This window comes from Pseudopipra pipra, chromosome 5 (assembly GCF_036250125.1).
Source record: "Pseudopipra pipra isolate bDixPip1 chromosome 5, bDixPip1.hap1, whole genome shotgun sequence".
Taxonomy (NCBI): domain Eukaryota; kingdom Metazoa; phylum Chordata; class Aves; order Passeriformes; family Pipridae; genus Pseudopipra; species Pseudopipra pipra.
This window is the reverse complement of record NC_087553.1, coordinates 10,721,567-10,738,574: the sequence shown is the minus strand read 5'-3', so window position 1 is coordinate 10,738,574 and position 17,008 is coordinate 10,721,567. Positions and strand designations below refer to the sequence as shown.

Genomic DNA, 17,008 nt, shown 5'->3' with positions numbered 1-17,008 from the left:
CCATATTCCAAATTATAAAGTCATTATTCATCATTGTTTTCAAGGAGAGTAGCTTTTAACAGATGTATAAACAGTTACTCTAATATTATTTGTTGGCAACAGACATAAGTAACACAAATTTTGAGTTACACTGTTGTATTTCTTGTGCTTAGTCTCTTGTTAGGCAATCACAGAATGCATTATTAGAGAACTGGGAGTAAGATATCTAAAATGAGATAATATATTTTAGCCATTAATATATTTGTATTATTTATTACCCTTTTTCTCAAATTAGCAGTTAGAAGAGTTTTGGAGTTGAAGTTACTTTGTAGCAACTCAGGAAATTACACCATCTCCATGGAAATGGTAATTCCAGGTTTCCATCATTCCTCTGCTTGCACTGGAGGTGGGGGCTGGGAGGGGGCAGAAGGAGGGAAGGAGAGGAAGCTGTCAGTGAGGAAGGGCAATTTACACAAAACGAGGTTTAGTTGAAATCTAATTTTTACCAGAGAGACCATTCTTCTGCTGATTAAACAATCAACTCTGGTGCTAAGAAAATAGCACAAAATTTACACAACTATCAAAAGAGAATGAAGACTAAGCTAATTACTATAAAGCAACTATAGTGCCAAGAAGTTTTCAATCACTTAGGAGCAGTTCTTACTCACACTTCGGGGTTAGCATGTCCCAACTGTAATTTACCATTGAAATGATATACAGATGTCAGTAATTCCAGGATTAGGCACAGTCCCTGAACAAAAACAAGAGGGAATAACATTTATTATTTCACTTGATAGCTAAAGTTAGAAATGTTTAAGAAAAAAAATCTATATACACTGGCAGTTATAGCTTCTTTAAATTAGGAATATTCCCTGTGGGTAAACCATCCCTAGGAAGCTTAGTAATAGCTCGGCTTAAACGACTATTATCATCTTGTGGCTGATGGAAAACCAGTGGGCCACCTAATTCAACAAAATTGTAGCAGCAATCAAGAAAACTCAGCAGCTGGGGTGATGAATATGGTATATGGCTCTTCTGCAATCTCCCAAAGCGCCCACTGTTGGTCAACAAATTATATATATTTGGTAACACAATTTCCTCAGTAAGAAAGTACGAGCATGAAGGCATTCTCCAAGTGACTAGACAAAACAGAATCAAGGAGAGGAGAGGATGGGAAATGGGACTATGATATGATTTTGATTTCAAAATCTCCATGGAATGAACGATAATAAACCTGTCCTCCCCCCTTGCAGGATAAGGAAAATTACATCAGTAATGACTGTATTGGATTAGGAAATGATCTAGAATACCAGAACTCTTTTGGGAATTTATTCCAATCAAATAGATGATAGATAACCCAAGCAATGACATCAGAGGGTAGCAACATTATTATGTAATTAAACTCCTTTCAGCAAATATATCTAAGAACAGAAAAAGCCATTAGGCCTCTTGCTCTAGTGCAGTCAAAAAATTAGGGTCAATTCTTCATTTAGCAGTAAGAGTACTACAAAATTATTGTAGGGAAATTATACTTCAAATACATACATGAGTGTGTATCTATACATATACATATCTATAGCTTATTTTATAACAACCTTTGTAAGATAACCAAATGTGCTGAAGGTGGGTTATATGACATGGAAAGTGGAAGAGAAAGCAGGGAGCATCATGGTTTTTGTTTTCAAACACTCTTGCTTTATGATTTAATTTTCCTGCCAGCTGAGAAGTCACAAGCTTGGTTTTTCTTGGCTTCTCTTTGAAATAATCTTGCAGCTATATATTTCCTTAACCTTTCATGTAGCTATAAAATACTTATTTCAACAGGTGAGACACATTCCAGCTCGCAGGTGTCCCAACACAGATCCCAGCACTGGGAAGGCCACAATTATACCAGGGTCACACATGAGCTTCCCAGAACAGGGTCAAAGGCTAGAAGCAGTTTCCAAAATGCCTGGAAGGAAAATACGTGCGAAAAGTGACTTTACATAGCTGTATCAGAAGATATTTCATCTCTTAGCAGCACAGGCTGGATACATCACTGCTATATAATAGACTTTTTTTGAAAAATAGGAACAATTTTGTTGGACCCAACAATGGCACAAGGAGAAAGCTGCAGAGCAAAACAGGGGAACAATTCTTCTTCTGACAGGAAAGAGCATCAAAGGCACAGGGGAGAAGGAGACACAGAGGTGCAGCACAGGGAGGAGAGAAGCTGGAGCAGGCAGCAGCAGGCTCTGGGGAGTTTGAGACCACAGGAAAGTTGAGACCCATTACTAGAAAGTTCCCCTGCGAACTTCAAGAATAAGCAATTGTCATTGGGAGACGTTATTTCTCTTATAATTTCCTTCTAGAAACTGTATCCAAATCCACACAGGCAGAGAAAGACGTGTTTTTTCTTGGCTTTTTGTCCATCCATGTTATTACATTTTGGATATTTGGACCAGAGCTTGCCAAACATACATAATTTTCAAATCCGGAGTTTTATTTCAAGCTCAACTCCATTACATTTAAAATTTGCTTTAGCCAGTTTGAAATTCAAACTCCCATGAGCTATGTTTTTCATGACAACCTTTGTTATTTGGATTCTGAGAGGAGCAGTTAAAAGACTGATTTCCTCAGGAAGAAGTTGCCATATTGCATTGCTGCCAATTGCCGAACAGACTGCACCTGCCTCTGATACCCACAGAGTTTTGGCCATCATCAAAGTAAACAGGCAACGGGGCTGATTTGACAGAGCAGTTCCCATGCCTGTAAAATCTTACCAGATTTCAGTTCATCTCAGCAACCTTCCTCCTCCCCAGCAATCAAATCCCCATGTTTTAGCTTTCTGCAGTTAAGTCCAGTGCAAATACTCACAAATACCTAATTACTGGAACTGCATAGCTCTGGTGCCCGTTGCAGCTCACTTCTGTCATTATTCAGCAGGAAGATCCATGCTTTTTTAGGAGTTTTGGTAATAATTACTTCGCCCTGAGGAGAGGCAGCTGCGCGCTCAGTCCCTGCGTCAGTCCACCTCCTCTCTGGTGTTGGCACACAATGTGTCAGGATCGTGGTGCAAAGTGAAGTTGCCTCATTAGCATCCCTTGACTGAAAAAGGATAAAACTTAAAATGAACCCATCTGTTTTCAGTACTGCTTTGTTTATACTTTCTAATGCTGGGTTTTGGCAGGCCCAGGCGCTATTTATTCATCGCTGTTGTCAGTTATCCATTCATCCAGCCACAGAATTTTGAATAGGAGTGTTCACTTACTCAGGCAAATTTTTCTCTACATATTTGTTTGTCTTTTTGGATACAAGTGCCAAATATTTATTTGAAAGTGAAATCCTGAAGAGCAGTCATGTGAAAGAGAAGAGACTGGGAGGAAAGTGAATAAGGTATGTTTGATGGCACTCAAACTGTAGTTTCTGTCAACAGATCCCACTTTTCTTCTGTATAATGAGCTTTCCTCACTGTACTGGGAACCTCTCCCTAATGCTGGGAAAAAAGTAAGACATCTTGGCACCTGTTTGCAATTTGCATATTTGGCAGTGTTTTTTGTTTTCTTAGACATATCATAGAATCATGGAATGGTTTGGGTAGAAAGGGACCTTAAAGTTCATCTAGTTCCAACCCCCCTGCCATGGGCAGGAACACCTTCCACTAGACCAGGTTGCTCAGAGTCCCACCCAACCTGGCCTTGAGCATTTTCCAGGATAGAAATATGCAAACCTCTCCTATGATCTGCAGAAAGCAATCCCTTTGAGAGCAAAAATAAGGAAGGAGAGAATTACAAGGTGAATGGACACTCTAAAAATAGTGGGGAGCACTTGCTGAGAAAAGGATTTCCAGACACCCAAAATTTCACTAGAGCTGTAGTCCAGAGTTCTTTAATTTCTTCACAGTTAACCCCCTTAAAACTGAATTTCTGCCCGCTGCAGTAAGCCCACTGTTCCTATGTGTAATGTAGTTAGGCAAGAATCTCTCAGAGGGGAATATAATTAGTAATAAGTTATATCATGCTCAGCAGAAGATGTACTGTATGTATGATAGCTTATATCATTGTGGACTGGGAGATTTTGATTGGCTAGAAAGAACACTCATTTTTAAATAAGCTTTAATTTATGTAACCTCTGCTCAAATCAGAGATGATTCCAATGCATTTGTGAAACTACTTAGCACTGATGTAGTTGCACAGATACAGAAATGGAGTCTTTTATTATTCCTTACTAAATAGTTGTAGCTGGATCATCTAGTGTCTGATCAAGACAATGAATGCACTCGTGTTTGAAAAAATCACAAGAAGTGGAAGTAACTCATTGCAGAAGTGAGGTACTGTGAATAGAAAGTACCTGAAAGTAACAGGATAAGTGTTGGAATGAGTTAATTTAAATAAACAAAATAGCATAGTGGTAATCTTTCACTTGCGGAAGGATGAAGATGGACATTATGTGGCACAACCTTTTTTCATATTATTCAAATGAGAAGTTCCAGAATCAATTTTTTTTTTTTTTAAGAATTGTAAGTAAAAAAGTACATCTACACAAGAAACTCCAGCTATTTAACCTATTGTAATTTAATTCTGGGGAAGTATTTTCATTGTCATCACAGCACTTCAGAGATCACAAGCATGTTACTAGAGTTGTTGAAGTCCTCATCCTCATGAAGCTACTCCAATGTCTCAGAAGCCACAGTATTTGGATAAGAAGAAATCTGCACTATATTTATGCTAACTTTGGCTTCTTTTTAGACTTTAAAGTGTTTGGACCAGTAAGTCTTCCTCATTGTATGGAAGAATCTCCTTGCAGCCTTCCCATAAGATAAATAGACAAAGCCAGTGGGAAGAAGACTAAAGAATTGATTGTGATCCTATTTCCTCAAACATTTGAAGATTAGTCCTTCTGATAGATGACAAGTGCTTCCCTCTTTGCTGGAGAGACTGCAGTTCTCCCATTCATCCTTCAAAGCTATGATAATTTCTACCTTGTCTTTTTAGAAAATAGTTTGCATAACAAAAAGAAAAAAAAAGAGATCACTTCCCCTAAACTCCCTTAATCCTTTTCTCAGGGTAAAATTTTTGATTTATTCAACTAGGAGTTCTAGAGGGCCATTCACTTCCATATTATAAGGCATTGCACCTATTTTCAAATTTTCAATATTTTCCAAGTAGCCTCTCTCTGTAGCTTTAACATTCTAGCTGATCAGAACAATAATGCAATATTAAAGACTGAAAGATGAAGTCAGACAAAAATGTAAAAAGTCAAAAAAACCCTAAACCAAAGAAAATATAATGCTGCTCCTCAGATTTCATCTAAGCCAGTGGAGGGGTCTCACATATTCCACTGTAAACCTTAGGAATTATAAACACATACAGAATAGTCTCTCTGGCCTGAGACACCAGTCAAAATTCACAGCTTCGAATGATTCTTTATATGAAAGGGAGAATTTGAGGGTTACAATACTCTTGTCAAAATGCACCCAGCTTTTCCCCTGGCTTTCTACTTTCAACACAGAGTTAGCTGGTGATAACTGGGCTCTTTGTTTACAGGAGGGCAGCCCATAAAGCTCCAGACTAATGCTTTTGGCAGTCCAGCGCTTTTTTTTTTTTTCCACTAAGGGCACTTGATCATCCCTCCAGTTGAGCTATTAAATGTACTTTGCCCATGAGTTGGCTTTAATGCAAACTTCAGTTCTCATTGCATTTGGTTTTCCTGTCACCAACAATTTCTCCCTACAGTATAGCTTTGTTGCATGTAGGCAGTCTGGCAGAAGTACAGGTACTGTTCTTTTAACAGGCATTTAAGCCATATGCATTAGTTAAGTGGTACATAGTAAAATAGTATATGAAATGGATGGGTTTAGAGTTCAGCAGTGTTCTACTAATGAGCACATTCATGAAGTTTAATCTTCTACTGTTCAGCTAGTAAAAAGAGGCATTTAAAACTGAGTCAACAAAGGACTACAATGAACAAGTAGCCTGAAAAATTACCTGGTTTTCCATTCACTATCCCTTTAAAGCACCAAATTTCACATTGAAAAAGTGTTCACTTTGTGTTCACTGGATCCATGCAATTGTTCTGGAGAATTTCAAACATTTACAGTCTCAGGCATTAATAGATAGCATAGCTGGAATATAATATAAGATTTAAAACTAATAAATGTTCACATTTTTGGGGCAGATGGATGTAGCTTGAGCACAGTACCTGGAAATCAGGAATCTGATTTAGCTTCTCTCTGTAGTCTCCATATTTCATACATGGTGTACCCCACTTTCCTCCCTTCCAGGCAAAGATATTTTCCCTCAGTGCAGAGGAGATTGTGAAAAGGTGTCATCTCATATTTCAGTGTCTTTGGGGATATTTGTAGATAGGTATTTTCTGTTCTTGAGCCTTCTTATTCATGTCTCTGTCGATGGAGAACCTGGAATCAGTCTTCTTGCCTCGAAGGGAAATTGATATTAAAGATTATAATTTTTGTTCTTCAGCTGAACATCGGTGCTCCCCACAGCAAATCCTTTCATAGCTTAGAAACAGGGGAGTTCTGATGTTTGAAGATCTGCCTGTTTTAGTTAAATCCCAACTAGACACTTTGTGGGTCAGACACAGCTTTTTTTTGAGAGAGAGAACACCCACACTTCTCTTTCAATCTCTTAGAAACTTTAAGGGAAACCTAATTTCTGGCTGCAACACTTCTCAGATATAAATTACATTTCAGATCTTACTGACTCTCACTTCTGTGCCCTGAGACTTCTCCTCACAGCCACTGCCTTTTTTGACTCATTTTACTAAGTCTTTCAAATTTATAACCAGGAAAAAAATGTTTTCTGTGCCTTGGATGCTGACACTTGTTTCTGACACAGATAGAGGGAAATTTCCCCTTTAAAATTACATCTGTAATTAACCTTACAAAGGAGCAGTGTCCCTTCTTTCTTGCCAATAAAAGCATCATTTTGACTGTACACAAACAAAACTGGAAGGTCACTGTTTCAGACAGACAGGCCAAGCAGGTCCTACTTACAAATATATCGATTTATTTTGAAGGAAGGGAGTAGTGCACTGCAGTTATATTAAGATTCTGCATGCTAATATGCCCTCATCTTCACTTTCCCACATATTTTTTGCACTGTCAGATCATATTTCAGCATATATCCTTAAAAAAAAATCACAGCTATGTGTGTGTAAGGTAATTTTTAAGTGGAATAGGATAAAAAGGTTCAGAAGTTCTGTCAGAAAAGCAGTCTTTATGTCATGCTGGGTTTCTAGCTTGGCTTCAAGCCTCAGGAGATCCTGCTGGGACAAAAAGATTCAGAGTATCTCCAAATAAGGGCTCTAGCAACTAAACAGGACCCAGGCATACTTTGGACACGAATTGCAGGATGGATGTTTTCATACTGCCTGCTGTAACCTTCAAGGTAGCAGGTCAACCATTTTATATCAAGTAACTATTAATAACCTTTAAATCCTTTCACTTAACCACTGTGTTTCTCCCTGAGCTCTCTATTTACCCTTCTCATCAACATTAAAAGATACTCAAGATGTGTCCTTCCCTTAGCAGCCACTATTTCCAGCAGAGGCAATACCTGTTTTCAAGGTACCTGTCCCTTTGAATCCTGTGCTGCACAGAGTAGCTTCCCAAGTGCAGTGTAAGAAGCTAAGTAGCCTAACTCAAAGCTCCAGTCTGTCCTCTGGAGCTGGGCTCCTTTGTAGGTCTAGCCAGGAGTGATTCACCTGGACCGTGTACACGCAGCATCTGAGAGGGCAAAGCCCAACAACTCAAACACCCTCCCTACTTTATGGAATGTAAATAAACAGTCTGCATGTGATATGCTTACAGATCCATTGCTTCTGGAGAAGGGCTCCTAGAAGTGCTGTCCTCAAAGTGCCGCTGGAACAATAAAAAAAAAAAAAAAAAATCATTTATCCATTAACACATTCTGAAAAAAAATACATTAAAAAAATTCTCCATGGTGCTGTGTCTTTTGCACCCTTTGCCAACACTGAAATGATCTTGTCCTTAAAGGCACACAAACTTCACAAGTTTTGTACATTTATTCTAAATACAAGTTTAGCTGCTCTGGTGTAGAATTTTAATCTGTGTAAGCAGCTCCAGCATCACTGATCTACTCTGTTTTCCTCAACTAATTTGACCTCTGGACTAAGTGCCAGTGACATTTTCATTTTTCACATGAGCTCAGCCAGTTGTAGCTGTTCTCCAGATTATTTTCTTGATAGGTGTGTGTTCTGACCCTGTTTGATGTGGTACTAGAGCTTTATCTTGTGAGATAAATCTTCTTCAGTTACCTCACATGGGAAGCCCGACATTTGAACTAATTGTGTGTGCAAAGTAAGCATGATACAATACACGTAATCCAAAGGTTCTTAACATGCAGTAAGCTGCCCTACTTTTGCTAGAATTGTCCTACTTTTCAGTAAGGCATTTTGCTTTCTTCCTCTATCATAAATTGGCCAAATATCCTACTCTTTGCCATTACATCTTACTTTTCTTTCCTTGAGGGAAAGCAAGGAAGATAAAGCGCACAGGGAGCATGCAAAACATTTTTCCAGATGGTTGTGTAGTGTTCCTTCTGTATTTCTCTCTTTTTTGTTCTATCAGCATTCATCTTGGCACTAGAAAATACAGCATTAAGAGCATGCTTTGCTTCAGTTATGCCTTGTCTTTAAATAAACTGATCTTTATGGAAAATTATTAAGCCAAATTAAGCTCAGGACAAGTACTAAGCTTGACTTGTTACTGCAGCAGGACAGGTTAAAGGATTTTCCTGTGGTCATATTGATCAGTCATAGAAACAAGAAACACAGATAAAAATTGTTATCCTGGTCCCTTTTTTTATAGCCTCTATTTAATGATTTTTTGGTGCAAGAGCTAATGACACTGTACAATGTTTATTATGATGTCCTTTGGGGTTTCGTACAGAAATTTTAAGGGGAGATTTGTTACTAATACAGTAAAAAAAAAATTACCCTGGCCATCCATAGGAAAAAATATTAGCTAATCACAGTTAACCAGAAACATAGCTGGTCCATCAGGAATGTTTTTTCTATTCCAAAGTATGCACATATCAAGAACTAATTGTATAAATGACTCAAATTACTAGTAGTTGCGATGAAAATAAGGTGTTGACACAGGGTGTTGACCATATGACAAGGGCTGAACCCTTCTGTAACTTCTCCCCATACTCCACCTCTATTCCTTTAATTCTGGATTCCTAAAGTTTAGCTTCGGTTCCAAAAACAACCTTCTTTTTAGACACACCCTAAAAGTAGATTTTAAAATCCATCGAGCCTGGTTTTTTCTTTCAAAATGCCCAGATAAAATGGCCCCAAATGACCCTTTAGCTGGGCAAGACAGACCTTTCATCATTCCCTCCACTTATACACACACACATTCTTCCTTCACACTCCCTCACACCAAGACATAGTCCTCACTTGTGTTCTTCTTCTGCCCAAGAGACATATGGGTACCCCTCTTGCTGTTCAGCCTACATAATCTGCTAGAACATGTATTAAAATTGACACAAAATTGTTGTCCATGTTTACAGGGAGCATTCTTCCCGAGATTGGATCAGTTTTAAATGTGACTCGCTGAATTTAAAGGATTTGAATGAAGGTAAGAACCAATTTGTTCTTTCTTGGTTGCAGCAAAAAAAAAAAAATAATTCCTTGTCTCTTTTCTTATCTGCATCTGGATCATCAGTTTTCATCATTCCTCTTTCAGTCTGAATTATGAGAGTTCTCTTGGCTGACTGTTATGGAGAAAAGGAGAACATATACATGAAGACACACACACACACTGATGCAGGAAACTAAAGACAGGTATGTGAGTGTAGAATTGTGGGTGCTGAAGCAAAGACCTTGATCATCACTTGCTGAAGCAATGACCTCTACTCCCAGAATTTAAATTAGTGTCTCTTTACATGACAAACATTGCTACAAACAGGAGAAGAAAGTACTCTAGTATATCATAACATGATTTGGAGAAACAAAATGAACAATGTTTGCCCAATTCTGACACTAACCTCTGCCAAAACCACGCTGCTGAAACTATGATTGTCTTCAAATGTATGCAACAGATTTATGAAGACAAATGAAGATATCAAAATGTTAAATAAACAAAGCACAAAACCCAATAAAAGGTTGGAAAATTCCAGCTATGAGGATGTCCCCTTTATAATTTCTTTGCATATAAATTTACCAAGTGCCAACCTTAATTTTTTTCCCTGAGCTTTACTAAGTTAGTTCCAAGGCCTGAGAAAGGTGCTTGCTTAATATGTGTTGGTTTTAAAGATCATTTATTGTTCATTTCTTTCACACTTGTCATGACACTGTATCATAGTCCCAACTCCCCTAGACAGTCAACTTCCTGACATGATTTCTAAGCACCCTGACTGAAGCACCTGCTTCTTTGAGACTTCTGTTAGGATATTTCATTAAAAGTATATCAACAAGCTACAAATTCTGATCGATGAGCTACACTCTATATCCCTCATAACTCCTAAATTTTGCACACTTGCTGTAAGAATGGAGTAGCCTGTTGCCTTTTGATTTGCTCTCCAGGGCCATGTTAAAATTACATGTAGGAACATTCTTCCTAGCAGAATCTTTCCCTTAGCTGGCTTAATTGACTTGCACCCACACCAACAGCTGATAGCAACTCTCTCAGTGCAACAGTTTGTTGAAGGGTTCGTACCAGCTCACTGAAATCCCAGTTTCTCAGCTGGGCTTTGTGTAGAAATTCAACCCAAAGTTCAGAAAGCTGTACTCATAGATGACAATCAAATATTTGCTTATAAGTAACAACCTATTTGTCTAAAAAACACTAGGACAGAAGGATACACAATTACAGGTAATTAGCCTTTAGCACTCACTATATTATTGGTGAATCCTATTAAGGACATAAACTGTGTGATCATCCACAAATTAAAGTATTAGTGCCTTCCACTGCACACAGTAAAGGACTACTGCGGTCAGCAACGAGGGAACTCAAGGCCAGAATTTTCATTCATGTCTACAGACAGAATGTTCATCAACCTGAATCCCTCTAATGCAACCCAAGCCACCTCCAGCATGAGTTCAGCCTCCTGTTTCACAGACCCACCTCAGCCAGAAGTAGTTGTGTCTGCAAAATGAACGATGAGAGTCACCTGCAGCAAACACAAGCGGGGACCAGATCTGTGGCAGGCAGCTGTTGTAAACTGTTGTTCACCCTAAAAGTATTCTTCTCAGCAAAAAAAACAACTATATTTAAGGGTGCTTGGAATAAACAGGCACCTCCCAGCTCTTCCAATGACCAGTCAGAGGAGAAGCTCTACAAACCACTTCACAGCAATACTCACATCCTGCAGGAACAACGTGGTTCCCCTATATTAACTGGGAATCCCCAGTGGTTGTTGCTGTGAAATCTGGAGGTGGTACAGTGGGTGCTCCAGGGTTACTGGGTGTATTAATGGATCCTATTGTATCCTGGTACCTGGGGATCCACCAGCCTCTGCTACTCCATACTCGGGTTCTCTGGAATTCTCTCCAGGCTTGTCCTGTTCAGGGACACCTCAGAGCCTTAGCCAGAAACCCTGAAATGGTTGCACACCTCATCTCCTGTGCTGTCTGTATACTTAGCAAAGCCTCCACAGTATTATCACCAGGAAAGCATCTGCAGCAACACTGTCTCCCTGACACAGTACAACTAACTGCTGTTACACCCCCTTGCACATAACCATACATTTATCTTGACAGCCACTATCAAAAAATTGAAAATCGCTGCAAAAGAAGAGCCATTGTGATTCACAAAAGTGACACTTCAGGCTTGCCAAGTGCTTTCAATCCCACTAGGCTTTTTTTTTTTTCTTTCCCACCCCTGTTTTGTCAGTAATCTGAGAAATGAGGTGAGTCATTCAGGCAGCCTGCAAAAATTGACCAGCACCTTGCAGTTTTGGCACCACGTTTAAAAGAACTTATCTAGGAATGGATAACTGAAAGGAGCCAGGATAAACGTAGGTGGAAGTAGCTGCTTTTACAGACAGACTCCCTTTCCAGTCTCACAGAGGACATGCACATTCAGGCTGCCAGACAGAAATCCAGCTGTGGGCTCTGCCCCTTTCCCACAGATAAAGGGGTGCCCCAAAGTTTCCTCATCTAAAGCTCAGAATTGAGCAGCATAGACAATAACCACAAAACTAGCAGCTTTGTGGCAGCTGCTGTTTTTCCTTACACCTCCTGAATTTGGCTCATTCCTCAGCTGTTGAGCTCCTGCATCTCCACCAGAAGCATTTTGACAGCTGAACAGGAACGCTGTAGCCGATCAGTGACATCCCACTTACGCCAAACCTTGTCTCCGCTTCTTTTTGGGTTTGGCTAAGCTCCAGTTCAAGCTCTCACATGGTCCTTAACAGACCTATGGCATATGTGGTAACATTAGGATTGTTCCCATTCTTTTTCCCCCTAGTTTCATCTTTGCTGCTGGCTTCCTGTAAACCTGACATCTTCAGTTGCTTCTTCTTCTTTGCCTCCTAACAATGGCTCCTGCATAGTACGTGTGCAGATAAGCTACAGGTGTGTACTGTGCATATTACAAATTACATATGTAATGTTACATGGCATATTACAGATTCAAAGGACCTCCTGAGGATGTCAAAGACAAGTTTCTACTGCAGAATTTATCAGAAAGTACTGTTATAGGTATACATATCTCTTGCTATTCAAACACTTTTAAACCAAAGGAAATACTTCAGGAATCCATCATCAAAAAGCAAAGGAGTGCACTGTGCTGAACCTCTCCAGGCACAAAAGGCTCTTGGAGAATAGGTGCTTCCAGAGAGTGGGCTACAGTTTTAATTGAAATTTGGGAAAAGGTGGGGAAAGGGAAGAAATATATCTGCATATTTTCTGACTTTCTCTAACCACCTGCCACTAGCCTAGTCAACACAGTGTATACTCAGACTTGGTAATTTTTTTCTTCTCCTTCATCAGGAAACCGGCTCTTAAAACCTATCACTATTTTCCCGAGGAGACTTCAGGTTTCTGAACCACTCTGAAAACCTCAAGTGAAAAAAAAAAAAAGCACCTTATAAAGGGCTCAGTGAATCTTGCAGCCTTCTATCATTCACTTAGCAGGGTTATGTCTTTTGTGGTCGTGAAGTGAAGAAAGCTCGTGGCAAACTTCATTTTTCCAGCAGGCCCAGAGCCAGATGCCACAGCCCACAAAGTGGTCAGGCTTGGCAGGGGAGATGCTCTGTTGCAGCACATCTCTTGGACAGCCCCTATCTAGAAATGCTCCGAGGTAGGCCTGGCAGCAGCTCCAAACTACTCCCTCTGTGAGATCTTGAGAAAAATTACAAAGGTAGTTCTGCTTAGGATTTCCTTATTAATGCAATGGGGAGCAGTTTGCATCCTTTGTTCGAGCTCTCTCAGGACCCAAAGTGGCACAGGTGCACGAGTCCTCTATTGTACCTTTCATTCCCCTGTCAAATGGTAAAATTAAGTGTTGACCTTCACGTCACACATTTGTCAGCTGTGTCTTTAAGGAGAGAAACTACTCTTTTTAGTACATTTCTGTTTAGGAGACAACACTGTTCTCTTACTTTAGTGAGACTTCTGCGTGGACAAAAGACAGGTCTGTAACTTCATTTAACAGATCTGTAACTTCTGACTGCCCTTCAAGACCTGGTCCCTGGGAATACCACAAAAGCACGAGGGTTCCAATCCAATCAAAGACTCCATTCTGCCACAGTTACTCTTGTTTTACTCCTACCTCTCTACTTTTCTCAGGCCCTAAGTTTCTATTTGATGTGGACCAGGCTTGTAAACCACGTGCAATCACAGTAGGCTATGTGGGCAAGATTTATTTCTATATATCTCTACAGATCCAGCTAAGTAGTGATGCAAACAATAAAACCCCTGCAATTAAAGGATTGAGATCCTCAAATGTTCTCAATCATGCAGATTTTGATAATGGCAGTGATTGTAACACAGTCTTTCCTCTATACTATAACAACTGTAGTATGTCTCCACAGATACCACACTTCCAGTAGTAATCACTTTAGGCTCGTAGCTATTTTTCCCACATAAGACTTAATAAAAGCTTGGCTCTTTTCTTGAAAGTATTTTCTCTCACTGACAAAAATGACATAAAACATAATAAAAATAAACCAAGAATACATCAATGCAACATTCTGTAACTGTGTAAACTATACTTCTTTTGAAAGTGTGGCTAGAGCACGGAGAGAAAAGAGATCATGATTCAGTTTGGCACATAAAGAGTACACATTTCTAACTTTGAAAAGAGTTGCGTAAGTTAAATGAGTCTCAAGATAACAACACAGTAAAAATGCACCCAAAATAGCCACTAATCCATCACTTTAAACATGCATTTAAGTAGACAAGGTAGATAATGTGATACTTCTTATTGGAACAAGAATATTTTAGAAAGTTCATGCTTGAGGGCCCAGAAGTTCCTCTTCTGGATGTATTATTATATAAAGATTAGATTAAATATTCTTGTTTTAATAAAAGATATCATGTTATCTGTAGTGTCTTAGATTGAAATTTCTTGTTCTTGGACAAAGATACAGATATTCAAATTTTCCATTATTTTTACTAAACCTCACAGTATTTAAAACAACTCTTTGAAGAAAAAAGTGGTGAACTATACCTAAAAGGCAATTTTACACAGGGAACTCAAGGCTGATTCTGAGTCAGTCAGTTCCCTGGCTAGCAAAACCCTCCACTAAAATCCCAGAGAAATTAAGGTCTGAGTTTTATTTATCAGAACAGAAGAGCACAACCCAATCCATTTTCTAACACTTTAACCCTCTTTTTTCTGTTCAGACTTACACTCTGTCTTCATTAACCAATAAATCCAGAAAAAGGCAGGATGGGTGCATGGAAGAAGTGCAAGAAAAGTTTTGCCTTGTTAGGAGCATGTCTTTTGCCAAAGATTTTGGGTCTTTTACACAGAGCCCTGGAATCTGGAGACTGCTGAGCTACTAATTAGACTGCTTGGTAGACTACTATCTCCTACTACTGTCTTCTTAATGAGCAGATCTAGGCCTGACAATGCAGGAGCTTCACTGTGGATTTCATTTTCCTTCCAGGCCCAGGAGTTTGGGCTCAAAGGTGTTTTTTAATTCCCATACATGCTGATGACTTAGCTGACTGGCTAATGGCGTTAGTTCACAAGTTTTATCCTACAGGATAGAAAATGGCCTTAAAAGCTCAGTCCAGCTAATTACAAACCTGCTAATGTCACCAGTGGATTAAGCAGGCCATAAGAACTTGGCAAGCACCTTGAATTCAATAATAATCAGGTTGGAAAATCCATGAGCTAAATCATCAGTAAGAATTACTGATTGAATTTCATGGCTTTTGCTTGAAAATGGCATTGAGAGAAGAAGCTTTAGAGCTGCAACTTATGGGCATGTTTTAGCTCAGCATGTTGACTTGTACTATGCAGTTCCATCTCCTTGCATAAACAACTAACAGCTGTATAGGGTTACATTAAATATTTCAATAAAATTACACTTTGAAGCTGCAATCAATTCTTCAAGAAGACAAAAAACTTCAGCTCCAGCTCTGTTAAGGTGCCTGCTCTTGCAAAGAGTTGCCTAAAGTCCATCCACGTGGCAACAAGGGATTTTTCTTTCCAAGTGTGCTCTTATGAGAAATGAACAGTGAGGTGTGGAAAAGTTTGACAGCACAAACCCATCAGGACTCTTTCCTCACCACTCAAACCACAGAGTAATTTAGCTATGTAAAAAGGCCAGGCACATTATGATAATGGTGTCCTAAAAGGAACATCGCCAAACCACACTTGATTTTGATTCAGTTAAGCTAATCAAGAACTTTCTTGGTATCCTTTATGCCATGGCATAAAAGACAGGAAAGCCTGAACAGAGGAACAAGAAAGAAAAGTTCTTACACAAAGCTGTAGTCCAGAGATTCTCAGAAAAACAGATGACAGGAATGAAGAGAGTAATTTCTTCAAATCAACCTTATAAATCTGGTTTTCAGCCAAAGTAACGGATAAAGGGAACACAAGGGGAACTTTTATGCACACACATATTCATGCAAGGTTTGCCATTTGTTGGGATGGGGCACTTTTAGTGGGCCTGAATGGATCTTGGTGAAGTATTGACAGTGAGTCCAAGGTCAGTAATTACTGTATAATCATTGCAAAGAAGAGGAGGAGGATGTTGTTTCCCCAAGCTACGAATAGCAGTAATTCTTTAATGTCACGACAAATAAGGTGTTTTTACAGAATCTTTGTACTCTCAAAATCAGAACAATGGAAGCAACCAAGCCAATAGGGAAGATGTGCGAATGGAAACTTTTCGCTGTAACCTTTATGGATTTCAAAATATTCTGACAACAATTATGTTCTGTAAGGAGTGGGAAAGTTTTATCATCGCCTAGTTTTAGCTCCGGGGGGTGGATTAGAGCCTTAACCTTTGGGCTGGGAGAACACCAAGCCTCCTTCCTGGAACTGGGAGTCCATCTCTCAGCAAAGTCAACTCAAATTCTCATTCTTAAAGAGCAAATGGGAGAGGTGACGTGCCTGCAGGCACACGGAAACTAGTTACCATTACTGTGCAAGGACCATTGCAACTGTGGCTGAAGAAGGTTGGGAATTGAGTTTGCTTGGGTTTTCTATGCTTTATTTCCTTTTTTATGTTCTTTTGACATGTAGCACCGTAAGGTTAAAAAAAGAACAAATTCCACCCTGGGCCATTCCCTTGGTTGGACCTGTTGGCATCTGCTGGACTGCACTGCAGGGTGATCCTGTCAGTGGTCATTTGTGTGAACCAGCACATTGGATTCACTACCATTAAGACCTAACAGCCCATTTGCTAACAAAAGGAGTTTGCCTGCTGTGCTTTCTCGGGAGAGAAGTGCTTCTGGGAGGAACGGACCTCTGCCATGCTCCTAAACCGATGGAGCTCTGCTGCTGTGTGTCCCCAGCCTGGCTACTAGACCTGTAACCCCCTTTTTTTTTGGTTGCAGTCTCTTCAGCTCTCTGGACAGTCACTGCTGATCAAATTTT

The 17,008-nt window shown here is 39.5% G+C and overlaps 1 long non-coding RNA gene across 1 annotated transcript; it reads right to left on the bottom strand.

Moving 5' to 3' along the window:
• Positions 1-2: 2 nt before the first annotated feature.
• Positions 3-6,391, bottom strand: LOC135414103 (uncharacterized). Its single transcript, XR_010430583.1, has 3 exons — positions 6,160-6,391; positions 2,842-3,066; positions 3-730 (listed from the first exon to the last, which is right to left on the bottom strand). It is a non-coding gene; the product is annotated as an uncharacterized LOC135414103 (long non-coding RNA).
• Positions 6,392-17,008: the final 10,617 nt, after the last annotated feature.